An 18087-nucleotide genomic window follows, 5' to 3' on the forward strand; every position below is an offset into this window, starting at 1 on the left:
CTATAGTGTTTATTATGTGAACAAATTTGTTCGTTTTACGTGCACAGTCTAAATAAACGTTACGTTTGAAGTATTTCTTTACAGATTACCGTTATTTTAATAATTATTATCATAGTAATGAGTTACTTATAATTTTCAATTAATAAAATACACTCAAGTGAAACGGTAAACTAGAAAACAAAAAACGTAAGTGTAAAACGTAAATTAACAATTTAAAGCATAAAACAAATACAAGCAAAACAAATAATTAGATTAATAATGAATGTACAAATATTTAATCAGGTATGTTGAAAATACTCCGACGGTTCATTGTGTACAGCTTCTTTTCAAAAAATGGTATTTCAGAAAACAGTTTTATAACACGTGGATGTATGTGGCTTGAAAGCTTCTTTAATTTAAATTTTCTCAAAAGTTTTCATTTTTCAAAATTAGTTAATGGTGGTGAGGTATTTTGCAAAATTTCAAATTATTACAAAAGTTGATTATATTTTTCATGAACGCTAAATACATATCAACATTTACACAAGAAACATGTATTATCGTCCCGACGATATTCCTTCTATACCCAATACGCCAAATTACCTTTCAGGGTATGTTTTATCCCTTAAAAGTGAAGCTGGACACAAACAATAAAATACTTAAAACGTAATTTTGCGGCCTCTACACACCCGCCAAGTTTAGATAAGATCATTTATTTACCCTTAGGACTGTTCCCTTGTTAGTGGGGAAATTGGAGCCACCTGGTTGGCCAATTTTTATCTCCGTTCTGGAGAGACAGAAAGTTTACTGCAGCAAGAACGACCCCTGGGCAACCAGTCTGGCAGGATTAGGTCGTATTTCGGATTGAGTACGGAATTGTAAAGTGAAAGATGTGTTTCATACGGAGTGTAATTTATATAAATCCGTAACCCCCAGTTTACAGTACCGATTTGTTTCACGTTGTCATTTTCTTTAATGGCTGTACCTCAGATGAGATGCGTAATAAATCCACAGTCCTCCAGCATTAGTAATTAGCAGAATGAACCTTAATGTACGGTCAGGTAATAATCAGCTTAACTTCTGACAACTCAGCCAACTTGCAAATCTATGCATGTTGCCTTTTTCCGACGAGAAGTGGGGATAATCGGATTACCTGCTTAGCTTTGTAAAAATACACTGCATGACAATTCGCTTAATACCTAGCAAAAACTGTTTGATATTTTTATCTTAAATCTATGATGAAAGCGTCGGACGCCTAAAAATTCAATTATAACTGAAAGATGAGGGATAAAGCTGTTCTGGGGTAGTACAAGAAGTTGGCGTAAACTGGTGGGCGTTTTTAATATGGCTTGTTTATCATGTGAAATCAAACATACCTTCGCATACACCTGATGAGGTAGACGGCGATTCGCAACGTCTAGTTCGCTTGGCACACTTAACAGCTGGAGAATCAAACTGATCTCTTCACCTATAAGTAGTGGACATTGGTCACGTGAGTTTTCACGTCGTCATCCTCTGTATGGTGTGTTCATCGAAATATTCCGATGCAGTTTAGTATTAAGTACCTGTGTATTGCAGTGTTAAGCGTTCTATTCTCCATTTGAGTGGGATTTATTCTTGTAGTCTTCAGTCCGAAAACTTGCATGATGATGTTCTCCACAATATTCTATCCTGCAACCTACATCTACTTGAACATTCAATCCTTGTTCTCCTTTCAAATTCCCTCGACTGACCCCATCCTCGTCAAACACACACACTTCTCATTACTTCTAAACTTTCCCTTTTCCTTAATTCAACAGGACGTGTCCTATTGCTCTATCCTTCCTTTTAGTTGAGTTGTGCAATAAATTTATTTTCTCCCCAAAAGTTACTGTTCTGTTCTTACCTGTAGCGTTTACCGTCTACATTCACTTCACTCACTTCACACAAATACTTTCAGAAATCGATCTACATGTAGCTAGCTAGCAGATGTACTCTGCAATCACTAAGCATCACGGTTCTCCACTAAAGCCCATCTCCTGGCAAGCTTCGCTTACAAGCAAGTTAATAACAATACGAACAAAGAGTCCTAAGCGGACTGACAGAACAGCCCATAGAGAAAATAAGTAGTTAGTGCTAAGAAGGACTACCACATAACGCCATTAGAAAACTACACTCCTGGATATGGAAAAAAGAACACATTGACACCGGTGTGTCAGACCCACCATACTTGCTCCGGACACTGCGAGAGGGCTGTACAAGCAATGATCACACGCACGGCACAGCGGACACACCAGGAACCGCGGTGTTGGCCGTCGAATGACGCTAGCTGCGCAGCATTTGTGCACCGCCGCCGTCAGTGTCAGCCAGTTTGCCGTGGCATACGGAGCTCCATCGCAGTCTTTAACACTGGTAGCATGCCGCGACAGCGTGGACGTGAACCGTATGTGCAGTTGACGGACTTTGAGCGAGGGCGTATAGGGGGCATGCGGGAGGCCGGGTGGACGTACCGCCGAATTGCTCAACACGTGGGGCGTGAGGTCTCCACAGTACATCGATGTTGTCGCCAGTGGTCGGCGGAAGGTGCACGTGCCCGTCGACCTGGGACCGGACCGCAGCGACGCACGGATGCACGCCAAGACCGTAGGATCCTACACAGTGCCGTAGGGGACCGCACCGCCACTTCCCAGCAAATTTGGGACATTGTTGCTCCTGGGGTATCGGCGAGGACCATTCGCAACCGTCTCCATGAAGCTGGGCTACGGTCCCGCACACCGTTAGGCCATCTTCCACTCACGCCCCAACATCGTGCAGCCCGCCTCCAGTGGTGTCGCGACAGGCGTGAATGGAGGGACGAATGGAGACGTGTCGTCTTCAGCGATGAGAGTCGCTTCTGCCTTGGTGCCAATGATGGTCGTATGCGTGTTTGGCGCCGTGCAGGTGAGCGCCACAATCAGGACTGCATACGACCGAGGCACACAGGGCCAACACCCGGCATCACGGTGTGGGGAGCGATTTCCTACACTGGCCGTACACCACTGGTGATCGTCGAGGGGACACTGAATAGTGCACGGTACATCCAAACCGTCATCGAACCCATCGTTCTACCATTCCTAGACCGGCAAGGGAACTTGCTGTTCCAACAGGACAATGCACGTCCGCATGTATCCCGTGCCACCCAACGTGCTCTAGAAGGTGTAAGTCAACTACCCTGGCCAGCAAGATCTCCGGATCTGTCCCCCATTGAGCATGTTTGGGACTGGATGAAGCGTCGTCTCACGCGGTCTGCACGTCCAGCACGAACGCTGGTCCAACTGAGGCGCCAGGTGGAAATGGCATGGCAAGCCGTTCCACAGGACTACATCCAGCATCTCTACGATCGTCTCCGTGGGAGAATAGCAGCCTGCATTGCTGCGAAAGGTGGATATACACTGTACTAGTGCCGACATTGTGCATGCTCTGTTGCCTGTGTCTATGTGCCTGTGGTTCTGTCAGTGTGATCATGTGATGTATCAGACCCCAGGAATGTGTCAATAAAGTTTCCCCTTCCTGGGACAATGAATTCACGGTGTTTTTATTTCAATTTCCAGGAGTGTAGTTTGTTTTATTCAGAAATCAATATGAGATTTGTCAAAAAAAAATCCGGAGGCGTTACTTTTAAGCATTTCCTCGTAGTGACGGAACTTGATAACGCTTCTGTTTTCTTACATATGAACACATTTTGAAGACATGAAAATGAATCATAGTTTCCATTCCAAAAAAAACCGCCATTATAGTTCCGATTACTTAACCATAGCTTTATATTTGTCTTACACTTTAAAGTTATATTCTCATGCCCAAAATTCAGCCACAAATCGTAAGCTTAACTGAAACGTTTCCGCCTAGGAAGCCCAATGTTTATTACGTTTCGCTTCCCACAACTTTCTTTAGTGATGACTGTTCACAGAACTACCCATAAAAAGAAACTCTTCTAAAGGGCAACAACAGCAGCCAATAACCGATTCCTCCATCAAATTTTGCAACCTATTTGAAACGTCATAATCTGTCCCGGCTCTGGCACGGCCGGCTCTATTATAACACAGCGGTACGTCGACGGTACTCCGTGCTCCGTTTTCTTGTCCATGAGCGCAGGTGACGCTGGGCTTACATTTCAGCGAGATAATGCCCGCTCACACACGGCGATAGTTTCTACAGCTTGTTTTCGTCTTGCCAAACCCTACCTTGGCCAGCAAGATGGCCTGATCTCTCCCCAATTGAAAACGTTTGGAACTATATGTGCAAGGGCCTCCAACTAGAATGGGATTTTTACGATCTAATGCGCGTTTCTGAAGAAGAGAGCTTTCTTAACATCGAGTATAGATTTAAATGTCAGGAAGTAGTTTCTGAAAGTATTTGTATGAAGTGTAGCCATGTATGGAAGTGAAAGATGGACGATAAATAGTTTGGACAAGAAGAGAATAGAAGCTTTTGAAATGTGGTGCTACAGAAGAATGCCGAAGATTAGATGGATACATCACATAACCAATGATGAAGTATTGAATAGAACTGGGGAGGAGTTTGTGGCACAACGTGACAAAAAGAAGGGAGCGGTTAGGACATGTTCTGAAGCATCAAGGGATCACACATTTAGCATTGGAAGGCAGCGTGGAGGGTAGAAATCGTAGAGGGAGACCAAGAGATCAATACACTAAGCAGATTCAGAAGGATGTAGGTTGCAGTAAGTACTGGGAGATGAATAAGCTTGCACAGGATAGGGTAGCATGGAGAGCTGCATCAAACGAGACTCAGGACTGAAGACCACAACAACAACTACAATGCGCCCATGGGACAGAATTTGGCACGATACCCCTCAGGACAAGAAACAACTTATCTGTCAATGCCAACCCGAATAACTGCTTACATAAGGATCAGTAATGGACTAACAGCTTAATGACTTGCTCAATTTATGTAGCTCCGTCTCTCGAATATATCATCCAATTTTATGAAATCATAATCATTTGTTTGTACGTACTTGTGCATCACATCTACCGATTCCCATCCAATTCGGAAAATTCCTTCGTGGTGCGTCTTTTTTTTCCATCTTTGAGAGTAGGTGCATGTGAAAATTGAACTGGCTATCGTTTACAAAATTGGCATAACCTAAGTGAGTGAAGCTGTAGTATTTGTCTGCAAAACCTTACGCTCGCACTGTTCTATTTTCTTACTCTTGGACTGCAATATATAGGGTGGTCCATTGATAGTGACCGGTTCAAATATCCCACGAAATAAGCATCAAACGAAAAAATTACAAAGAACGAAACTCGTCTAGCTTGAAGGGAGAAACCAGTTGACGCTATGGTTGGCCCGCTAGATGGCGCTGCCATAGGTCAAACGGATATCAACTGCGTTTTTTAAAAATAGGAACCCCGATTTTTATGACATATTCGTGTAGTACGTAAAGAAATATGATTGTTTTAGTTGGACCACTTTTTTCGCTTTGTGACAGATGGCGCTGTAATAGTCACAAACGTATAAGTACGTGGTATCACGTATCATTCCGCCATGGCGAACGGAATCTGCTTCGTGATTCATTACCCGTGTTAAAATGGATCGTTTACCAATTGCGGAAAAGGTCGATATCGTGTTGATGTATGGCTATTGTGATCAAAATGTCCAACGGGCGTGTGCTATGTATGCTGCTCGGTATCCTGGACGACATCATCTAAGTGCCCGTACCGTTCGCCTGATAGTTACGTTATTTAAGGAAACAGGAAGTGTTCAGCCACATGTGAAACGTCAATCACGACCTGCAACAAATGATGATGCCCAAATAAGTGTTTTAGCTGCTGTCGCGGCTAATCCGCACATCAGTAGCAGATAAATTGTGCGAGAATCGGGAATCTCAAAAACGTCGGTGTTGAGAATGCTACATGAACATCGATTGCACCCGTATCCTATTTCTATGCACCAGGAATTGTATGGCGACGACTTTGAACGTCGTGTACACTTCTGCCACAGGGCACAAAAGAAATGACGGGACGATGACAGATTTTCTGCACGCGTTTTATTTAGCGACGAAGCGCCATTCACCAACAGCGGTAACGTAAACCGGCAGAATATGCACTATTGGGCAACAGAAAATTCACGATGGCTGCAACAAGTGGAACATCAGCAACCTTGGCGGGTTAATGTATGGCGCGGCATTATGGAAGGAATGATAATTGGCCACCATTGTATAGATGGCACTCTAAATGGTACAATGTATGCTGATTTCCTACGTAATGTTCTACCGATGTTACTACAAGATGTTTCACTGTATGTCAGAATGGTGATGTACTTCCAACATGATGGATGTCCGGTACATAGTTCGCGTGCGCTTGAAGCGGTATTGAATAGCATATTTCATGACAGGTGGATTGGTCGTCGAAGCACCATACCATGGCCCGCACGTTCACCGGATCTGACGTCCCTGGATTTTCTTCTGTGGGGAAAGTTGAAGGATATTTGCTACCGTGATCCACCGACAACGCCCGACAACATGCGTCAGCCCATTGTCAATGCATGTGCGAACATTACGGAAGGCGAACTACTCGCTGTTGAGAGGAATATCGTTACACGTATTGCCAAATGCATTGAGGCTGACGGACATCATTTTGAGCATTTATTGCATTAATGTGCTATTTACAGGTAATCACGCTGTAACAGCATGCGTTCTCAAAAATGATAAGTTCACAAAGGTACATGTATCACATTGGAACAACCGAATTAAAATATTCAAACGTACCTACGTTCTGTATTTTAATTTAAAAAAGCTACCCGTTGCCGACCGTTCGTCTAAAATTGTGAGTCACATGTTTGTGACTATTACAGCGCCATCTATCACAAAGCGAAAAAAGTGGTCTAACTAGAACATTCATATTTATTTACGTACTACACGAATATGTCACAAAAATCGGGGTTCCTATTTTTTTTAAAAAACGCAGTTGATATCCGTTTGAATTATGGCAGCGCCATCTAGCGAGCCAACCATAGCGCCATCTGGTTTCCCCCTGCGAGCTAGACAAGTTTCATTCTTTGTAGTTTTTTCGTTTGACGCTTATTTCGTGAGATATTTGACCTGGTCACGATCGATGGACCACCCTGTTGTGTAACTGGACTACAGTTGGACTGCATGCACAGTCATAAGATCACATTCCTGACGTTTGACTAATAGGTTTGAGCACTTGAAATAGTGCTGGGAGCAATGGGTTGGCTATAGAAAAAGGTATCTGGTAGAATGTGGGGTTCAGACATATCCATGCTGGCTAGCATCTGCAGGGCAATCGTTGTAGCCGCGACCGGAAGGGTCGCGGGGTTGCTGAGAACGAAGTGCGGTGGGACCAAACGGGAGCGACCCATGAACAAACAAACGAACGGGAAAGAATGGACACGGACAACGACGGACGACCGAGCAAGACCTTACGAACAACAACACGCAAGTACCAACGGCGTCACAAGCGACAACCTCACGAATCCCCAACGTCCACTCGTACACGGAAACAAAGTAAAGTAAACACGCTGTCTGTGGGAAAGACGTCGATAGACTCTCACGAATATCAGACTGCCTCGCTGGGCTTATTTTTTCTTTATTAAGGGGGCGGGGGCGGGCTAGCAGCAGCTTAGTATGCCGCTGTTCAGCCTACAGAATTTGTTTTAAATTATGAAGATAATAAATAATAAAAACAGACGATAAAATCGGAGACTTAAATGGTAACATGGCGGGAAATCGTTGAACGTAAAAATAGAACAAAGGGTTGGTGATGCTAATAAAATACACTCCTGGAAATGGAAAAAAGAACACATTGACACCGGTGTGTCAGACCCACCATACTTGCTCCGGACACTGCGGGAGGGCTGTACAAGCAATGATCACACGCACGGCACAGCGGACACACCAGGAACCGCGGTGTTGGCCGTCGAATGGCGCTAGCTGCGCAGCATTTGTGCACCGCCGCCGTCAGTGTCAGCCAGTTTGCCGTGGCATACGGAGCTCCATCGCAGTCTTTAACACTGGTAGCATGCCGCGACAGCGTGGACGTGAACCGTATGTGCAGTTGACGGACTTTGAGCGAGGGCGTATAGTGGGCATGCGGGAGGCCGGGTGGACGTACCGCCGAATTGCTCAACACGTGGGGCGTGATGTCTCCACAGTACATCGATGTTGTCGCCAGTGGTCGGCGGAAGGTGCACGTGCCCGTCGACCTGGGACCGGACCGCAGCGACGCACGGATGCACGCCAAGACCGTAGGATCCTACGCAGTGCCGTAGGGGACCGCACCGCCACGATACATCCAAACCGTCATCGAACCCATCGTTCTACCATTCCTAGACCGGCAAGGGAACTTGCTGTTCCAACAGGACAATGCACGTCCGCATGTATCCCGTGCCACCCAACGTGCTCTAGAAGGTGTACGTCAACTACCCTGGCCAGCAAGATCTCCGGATCTGTCCCTCATTGACCATGTTTGGGACTGGATGAAGCGTCGTCTCACGCGGTCTGCACGTCCAGCACGAACGCTGGTCCAACTGAGGCGCCAGGTGGAAATGGTATGGCAAGCCGTTCCACAGGACTACATCCAGCATCTCTACGATCGTCTCCATGGGAGAATAGCAGCCTGCATTGCTGCGAAAGGTGGATATACACTGTACTAGTGCCGACATTGTGTATGCACTGTTGCCTGTGTCTATGTGCCTGTGGTTCTGTCAGTGTGATCATGTGATGTATCTGACCCCAGGAATGTGTCAATAAAGTTTCCCCTTCCTGGGACAATGAATTCACGGTGTTCTTATTTCAATTTCCAGGAGTGTACATATGAAGCAGACGGGTAAAATAATAGACAGACAATTACAAAAACACAGCGACAGTCTGGTTTCTGTTAGCAAGAGATATAAAATTCACACCCAGCGACAGCATGATTTCTGTTCGCAACACTTTGGAAAGACGAACAACACTGAACATTTACTTGAACACTGCACTAAAAAGTTGGCACAAATACGACATACCACAACCGAGAGCAGACGGGGGGAACCTGGACAGATGATGGGAAAAGAAAAGGCGGGGGGGGGGGGGGGAGGAAAGGAAAAACGAAGGGGGGAGGGGGGAAAGGAGTCGATGGAGAACGAGGACCCAGAAGAAGGGGGGGGGGGGTGCTGGGCAGATGCGACAGTGAGTGGGGAAGGGCAGACAACGGGAATACAAAAGGTCTCGGGGGGGGGGAGGGGGTTTGAGAAGGGAGGCAGGGAGAGGTTTGGTGGGGAGAAAAACAGGATGGAAGGGAGGGAGCCCAGGGAAAGGACAGAGGTAAGGAAGGGTGGTGAGGATCAGAGTTGATAGGAGGGATAAATGGAGGGAGAGAGGGCATCATCCAGGAGGGGGAGTTGACAGAAGCCACCGTGGGAAAGGAGATGAAGGGTGTAGAAATGGAGTGTAGGGGGGACACAACATTGAAGGTGTGACTGAGGGCAGGGATGGGAGAGGAGAGGAGCAACTGGGGGTGAGGGGGATCAAGGTGGTGGGAGGTGTAGAGTATGCAGATATGTTCAATAAAGAGGAGCAGATGGGGGAAAGGAATGAGGTCGTAGAGGATCCGCATGGGGGACAGGAGGCGGATACAGAAGGTGAGGTGGAGTGCATGGCGCTCGAGGATCTGGAGGGCCTTATAGAATTTGAGGGTGTGGATATTCAGGCGGGACTAGTAAAACAGAGAATGGGACAGATAAAGGATTTGCAGGTGTGGAGGATGGTAGAGGGGTGCACCCCCCATGTCCAGCCAGAGAGGAGTTTGAGGAGTTGGAGGTGGTTGTGGGCTTTGGATTGTATGGAGCAGAGATGAGGGAGCCAGGTGAGATGACGGTCAATGGTGAGGCCAATGTAGGTGAGGGTGTGAGAGAGCAGACAGGACAGGCGCAGATGGTAAGGGAGAAATCCAGGAGCCGGAAGTACTGAGTGGTACGACCTATGATGATTTCCTGGGTCTTGGAAGGATTTATTTTCAGGAGCCACTGGTTACACCATGCGGCAAAAAGTTCAAGTAGATTCTGGAGAAGGCGTTGGGACCGTTGGAGGATAGGAGCAAAGGCAAGGAATGCGGTGTCATCGGCATACTGCAAGAGGTGTACTGGAGGCGGGGGACGGGGGGTGGGGTTGGGGCATATCTGCCATGTACAGGAGGTAGAGGAGAGGGGAGAGGACAGAGCCCTGGGGCACTTCTGCAGAGGGGTAGAAGGTGTGGGAATTGGCATTATGGATGGTACGTAGGAGGGGCGGCGGAAAAGGAAGGAGGCCATCAGACGGATGTAGTTGACAGGAAGGGCGTACCTCGCTGAGCGAGTAGCAGGCACTTAAACACATGAAAGGGTACGTCGCTATTGGCTGCTGGGACCACGTGCTGTACCGTGGCGGCACGGTACACGCGGGCGAGAAATGCGCGCAGCCACGGTTTACGGCGCAACGGCTGCAGAGACCTCTAGTGGTAATCCAAGTCCATGCCGTCTGGCGCGGATTCGAAACCCGCGGCACTCGGTACCAGAGTAATGATGTAGGGTGGAATGCAGCATGGGTTGTCCCATTCAGGGCTTAACAATTCGCTGACTTTGATCGTGAACATCCGCTCCTGCTTGCGAGAAGCGCAGTTGCAGATTGGTTGGGGGAGTGAGGGGAACTGCATGTGCAGGCTGTGGTCGCGTCGACACAGGAGAAGAGTCAAATTGGCGAGGGCCAGCGGAGGGGCCTAAGCAGCAGATTCTAATCAGAGTTGTGTAACACCAGCTGTGTTCTGGAATTTCAATCCGCTGTGGGAACAAGCTTCAGTTCCGCAGGGCAACGTTTTCAAACATTACAGTCATGATCTCTATGTTCACTCATAAAAAATGACGACGGACAAAGCAGAAAAAGTACTCCACGAACTGGCAAGGCTGAACTCGGACCACTTTAAAATCCCCTTATCAGTCATGAGAACGTATCATTGTGCTCTCTTCGAGTCAATACTGAGCTTCGCTGCAAGAACATGGGCGCACAAACTAAGCCTGTCAATTAGCAGGAGAATTGCCAAACGTGGGCAGAGAAGTGTATTATTGAAACTATCTGGTGCTTCAGCCCCTCCTCAGCTGAAGCACTGTTTGTGGCACTTGGAGTATTCTCGATAGATCTCACAATAAGATACAGAGTGGCGACGTACTGGCTAAAGATGGGGAGACAAGAAAAATGTTCAAATGTGTGTGAAACCTTATGGGACTTAAGGTCATCAGTCCCCAAGCTTACACACTACTTAACCTAAATTATCCTAAGGACAAACACACACACCCACACCCGAGGGAGGACTCGAACCTCCGCCGGGATCAGCCGCACAGTCCATGACCGCAGCGCCACAGACCGCTCGGCTAATCCCACGCGGCGGGAGACAAGACCAGGTTCAGAAGATCACAGGTGTCCCAGTACATACAACAAGCCAACTAAAGACATGGCGATTGGATACCTCTGTGGGTGAGTGGGAAAACAGTGATAAGGGCTGGAGACTGTACAACTTGATCCGCAGCATAATAGAAAGAATAAAACTTCAGAGACATCGATCCCGGCCGCGGTATGGTACACTTCGTAACGGGACACGGCCCTTATCCCACGCACTTAAACAGTGTGAATCTGGGCAGACACCTAGGTGCACATGTGGGGAAGAAGGTTCCCTTGAACATATCGTCTTTTTCTGCGGACAATACACAAACATTAAACACACACTACACATAGATGCATCAAACATTGAACAAACAATCAAAGATATGATTTACAACGATGACGGTAGGGTGAACACTACTAGCGATTATGTAATGTAAATGCATCTAGTTGTCTTCCAGATCATCAACTGGTCAGCAATCTGTAAGGAGCTTATTGTCAGGTAGCTCTTGAGGGAGCTCGTGGGGAGCAGTGAAGAGCCTGGACAGAAAGATCTTCATTATGGTTCCTCTGTATAGAGCCCAAGCCGACACATACGGAAGTAGATCGGGGAAAATCACTGAAAAGGCTGAGTCGTTGTGTATGCCTAGAGGTGCTAACCACCCGATTGTTGGCCGATGGGAGTAGTTCAAGCTGTAGTTTTGTAAATAGTTTAGTTATGTAAGTTAGAGTAGCAGTTACTTATGGTTTCACTAGAGAAGTAGTAAATTCAAGGGTATATGAATGGAAACTGAGAGCGGCCGCCACGGACTTGACGTCCTTCCAAGACACTCAATGCCGCTCCAAATGGATAATGGGAAAACCTTTCTCTTTTCCTTTCTTTCCTCTTCTCTCTATCTCTCTTAGTTTCTCATTGTTAATAAAATTTTTTTGTTTCATTGTTTCAGTGGATATGGAATTGTATTTGTTTTCATAATTGTTATTATTTTGCAAAGTTTTCAATGAGTTGCAGAAAAAAAGAACGAAAGCCCACCTCCACGTGGCGGGACACGGGCAACGGTGTGAGTGGAGTAGCATTACACTACCGCCTCAGACGCCAAACCCAGTCACAGCGGCCAAGAGGCACTCACAGACCCACAGTCAGAGGGTGGTCATTAAACAAAAGCAGCAGGAGAAAAAAAGGTGTTCACAGTCATATTGCAAATCTTTGTTAAGAGTTTATTATGGCGAAGCTATCCATTTTATCAGAGGCGTTAACAGTCGCGAAGTGCTCCTGGAGTTGTTAGTAGCAATGAATATCATTCGTAGCAGCGTTGAAGGAAGTGTAGAAAGTACTGGTTTATCATGGTTTCTGTGTCTACGGACGGCGCTCCTGCTATGTTGTAAATAAATCAGGACTCGTAGGGTAACTGAATGAGAAAATGAAAAATCTTCCAGTACCAAGTAAAATCAGAGGTGTTTTCCGTATCACTTCAGCAGGAGAATGCATGTGCAGAGAATGTCACTTTCAAAAATGTAATGAGTGTAGCTCGTGCAGTTAGTAATATATGAAAACATGGACTTCAACAGTGCCAGTTATAGAAATTTCTTGAAGATATTCACAGCTATCAAAGAAGTTTGCCTTATTACAATAAGGCGTACTGCCTTAGTGGGAACTAGTTGTCAAATCGATTTTTTTTTTTTCTTTTGCATGAGATTGATATGTTAATGAAAACAACAACGCATGTGTTCGTGTACTGAAACAGTCTTCATGGGAAAGTGATCTCACATTCCTTACCGATGCAAACAGCCATCCACGCAAATTAACGTTTCACGGGAAGAATCTTTTGATAACGCAACCCATCGGTTGTATATAAGTGCTCAAAATGAAATTGTCATTCTGGGAAGAATGAACTGCATAAAGAAAACGCAGTTCATTTTCCAAAATTTCCTTCATCAAATGATGGTGGTATTAAGAGATTTCGAACGCTGTCTGCCTATTTTGCGTTATCTCATGGAAATTATCCAATTCTGATTTAATAATGCGACAGCTCTACAGAGTGATTTTTATCTTCATTCCTAACAATATTCAGTGAATATTGATGACAGTCGCCTCGTTGTGCAACCAGAAGTAACTGGTGCGACAGGGAATGTAATGACAAATTCCATAACAAAAGAAACGGTTTAGACTTTTATAAGCATTTCCCTCAGGATCCATTTCCTCAGTGAAAGGTGGTGGCTACAGACGTAGTATCGATGTTTCAATCCAACTACGTCTGTTAACAACTGTTTTCAACAATGAGGAAGAATAACAGGCATTTCAGAAAATCATTTTCTGACCTTAGCTTAAAGTGCGCGCTACATCTGCAATGTACAAGGGGAAAAAAAGAGTAAGAAGATCGAGGTTCCGACAATTGATCAAAAAAATCATGGCATGCATGATGTATGATTAATAAATATGAGAAACACGTATGTACTTAATAATGAAATGGATGTGGCAGCATTAAGTTTTTAATTTTTTGTTTAATTTACAGAAGTGAAACCTCATTTATAGTGACATACACACTTCTGCTTGCAAAATTAATTAGCCTGAGTAATATACCGTGCAGCCTCTCAAGTCTGCAGACGGCTCGTGACTCCCTGCCTTCTGCTACGACGATGGAGGGTACGGTTCGGCAGCTCGAGGGCCTGCACTCGCCGCCTACTCGCGGACCATGTCGGCTGTGTAGCCCCGGTCTAATAAGGGAATGGGTCAGTCTGCCATGTCGAAATCTAGACAGAATTTTTTCACACAGGAATGAAACACTGAAAGAAATGCACTGTTAAAATTTTGGCTGCCGAGGCACACTGCAAGTATTTTCAGTAATATGTTGCATTTACCAATATTTACCGCTTGTAACAGCGGTTTGTAAAGACCTTACTGCTGAGCGCGTTAATCGACGAATGAGCAGACGCAGCCGTGACAAGACAATGTAGTACCGCGTAGCGCGCAGTCCCAAGTGCACAAACGCCAATTTTAAGCGTTTAAACCATACCAAAAATATCGGAAATCATTAAGTTTTTAATGACTTGCAGTTCATATCTATAGCTTAACTGTTGCAGATGTACAGGGTGTTTCACTATAGACTGACGAGTTCAAATTTTAATAGCGCGAACTAAAAATATAGCGACGGTCGTACCAACTACTTGTAGAGGGGAGTGTCAAGGGTCATCCGATGTACAGGTCAGTAATCATGTTGTACTGGTCAGAGCAATATCCTGAGTTCGCGACAGAGTGCTTATTTTCGCTACGGCAAACCTGTCGTAAGCATTTCAAGATTCAGCGCGATATTAAGTTTTTGTCGCGACATGCCACATATCCAGCCAGATCTTACAAGTTCTCCGTGAATCGTTTCGTAACGGAATAAATTGCAAACGCGCTTGTGTCGAATGGCCGCCTCACTCGCCTGATTGAACCGTACCAGACTTCAGCTATGGGGTTATTTGAAGGCGAAAGTGTACTCCTAACGGCCGAGAAGTTTGCAACAGTTAAAAGATCTAATTCACGATGACGTTTCCAGAATTCCTCCAGCAGTTACGAAACATGGCTTCAGAAACTGGGTGAAAAGCCTACACTTTGCAGCAGCAGCAAATGATAGTCATTTGTCCGATGTAGTATTTTAGAAGTAAACTCGAATAAATGTAGTGCCTCGTTTAAAACAATCAATTTTGTTTGGTCTGCATGTTTTTCAGATTTGAAATGGTCAAAATGTTGTGAAACACCCTGTAATCGTTACACAGGTGACTAGTAGAGGAAAGAAAATCAGTGGAGTGTTTCATGTTACATTACTGATGATCAACAGCAACTTGGTTGACACGAAATATTTTATAAAAACTCCTGTAGCACAGTTATTACGATAATTTTAAAATGATGTATATTTTACTAACAACGATGCAGTTACTTGGTTATTCCGTTAGTCGTCACAAAAATGCAGTGTTTACTGGATGACAAAAACAAACCATTTCCTTACACAAGGGACACGTGATAAAATAAAAATTGATGCATTCGACCACCTCACAGTAATTACTAGTTCTACTAAGACAAAATTGGGATGCAGCAGAAATGGTCCTGTTCTTTGTTCTGCATATTGTGCTGCATACCAGGGCCGGCCAGGGTGGCCGAGCGGTTCTAGGTGCTACAGTCTGGAACCGCGCGACCGCTAAGGTCGCAGGTTCGAATCCCGCCTCGGGTATGGATGTGTGTGATGTCCATAGGTTAGTTATGTTTAAGTAGTTCTAAGTCCTAGGGGACTGATGACCTCAGAAGTTAAGTCCCATAGTGCTCAGAGCAATTTGAACCATTTTTTTGCAGACCAGGCATACTTGATTAAATTCGTAAAACTTTGTGATGCAAACTGACACGGCTGAAATTTAATAGTCCTGTTCTGTCAATAAACTGATGACAAACAGCTATTGGAAATTGTACTGTCCGACAATTTTTTGAAAAATTTATTTATGGGGATGGTGAATCACGGTATTACTTCCGGTTGCATTCCGAATAATATTAACAGTGTTTTCGTTAATCTTCTAAAGGGAGAGGGGTGTTTAGGTCCGACAAAAGGAATGAATTATTTTCTGCGAATGGTAAGGAGACTTATGGATGTAATATTGAAACATATTCTCTCCCATATTTCCCGATTTTTTTTTACTTTGATTACTAGATTTTTGTTACTAAACTGTCGTTTTTCTTTAATTTTTGATACTAATTTCCCTTCTGTGCATGAAGAAAGATATTGAACTGGGGAAATACTGATACTTACCACTGGCGTTCTTGTATACGAATGTCTCATAGCATTCAACGACTGCAAAGTCTGTCTTTTTTCACTCGAAATGATAAAGTGCGTTTTGCACACAGTTCTTTCACGGACCTTAGTGACTGGTTTTAAACACAGACTTTTAGGGGTTCACAAGAAGCTCCGTCTTATGTCAGCTACGAGTTTCTTTTTATATTACCTATTAATGACATCTCTAGACGTTTACCCGAGGTAAACTTCTTAAATTCGTGACTTTCTTGGTCATATAATTTCCCGAATCTGTTTAACTAAGTCGAACAAGCCTGGAGTCGGCCGGTGTGGCCGTGCGGTTCTAAGCGCGTCAGTTTGGAACCGCGTGACCGCTACGGTCGCAGGTTCGAATCCTGCCTCGGGCATGGATGTGTGTGATGTCCTTAGGTTAGTTAGGTTTAAGTAGTTCTAAGTTCTAGGGGACTGATGACCTCAGTAGTTAAGTCCCATAGTGCTCAGAGCCATTTGAACCATTTTTGAACAAGCCTGGAAATCAGTAATTTTCTTCTCAATTGCAATTGATAGGGCCCAATGTCATAGGTCTTCCTCGGTAACGGTGCGCTGACTCTCTCGAGTTGTTGTAAATCTGTAGAACAGTTTTCTTCCTCAATTTTACGAGTTTCATATAGGCGTATATTTCTTAGTTCACTTAAATCTTTCTTCCATTTATACAATTCACGTTCAGATTATACGAAACGAAGCAGGCTTTGCACACTGCTGGACTATAAGCGTTTACTCCCTCCTTAGTTTAACCAAAAAATTTACAGTCTACTTTGTCACTGAAAGCTGTTAATGTAACGTTAGGGAGGTATAGTATTTTTGATGCCTTTCCGCGCCGCTAAGCTGGTCGGTGTGCAGTCCTAATGCATCGACTGTCCACCCACCAGCTCAGCGCATTAAGAAGGCGCTGACCCGGGCGCCAAAGGGAAGAGCAGGCAACGCCACACCTCCAGGAAGTTAAAGAGTTCAGCGCCCCCTGTCAACGCTGGCTTAACCAGCCTCCCAGCGCTGGTTAGGCCTCAGTTCGGTCGCCGTCTTCGACAGCATCAGTAATGAGGCATAGAAAGACGAGACTTAGCCTGCATTCTGCGAGTAGTAATAGTGGGAAAAATAAATAATTGCATGTAGGAGGCATAGGAAGCCACTTCATAATAAGAAGCGCAGTTACGTTTCTTTTCATTTTAGAAATAAAGTTACCTACCAATAAGAAAGTTTAATGTACATATCATATTGGATCCCTGCCACCGGCCATCGCAACTTCTCTCCTTCCTTGTTTGTGTCGGTGGTGACTCACACAGTAGTCGGCTCTGGCTCTGAGCACTATGGGACTTAACATCTGAGGTCATCAGTCCCCTAGAACTTAGAACTACTTAAACCCAACTAACCTAAGGACATCACATACATCCATGCCCGAGGCAGGATTCGAACCTGCGACCGTAGTGGTCGCGCGGTTCCAGACTGAAGCGCCTAGAACCGCTCGTCCACAACGGCCGGCACAGTAGCCGGTACAACATTCTGGACCTTAATTACCACAACTATCGTTCGAACCACAATTCGTATAATCATCAGAGTTATTTCCTGTTTCTTGAAATGATTCCACAATGTCTAACGAAATGTCGACACCATTCGAATGGAGGTCCAAAAAATTAACTTCTAGATAAAACATATGTAGGTCTCCAGGATCATTAGGTGATTCCGACTTTGTATCGTGTAATTTTTTTGCTTCATCTTTGCAGGGTTGAAAACATTAATTAAATTCCACCTTTCTGTGAAACCCTGGAACCTGTAAAAAGACAACTGTTGTTAGCAAGCACATACGAAGAAAAAATAAATTAATTCAATTTTATCTCCATTGCAACACTTAGCGATATCACAAAGGCAACTGCTAATTATTATGAACATTAAATGAGTTGAAAATTCGAG

This window comes from Schistocerca cancellata, chromosome 4 (genome assembly GCF_023864275.1).
Source record: "Schistocerca cancellata isolate TAMUIC-IGC-003103 chromosome 4, iqSchCanc2.1, whole genome shotgun sequence".
Classification (NCBI taxonomy): Eukaryota; Metazoa; Arthropoda; class Insecta; order Orthoptera; family Acrididae; genus Schistocerca; species Schistocerca cancellata.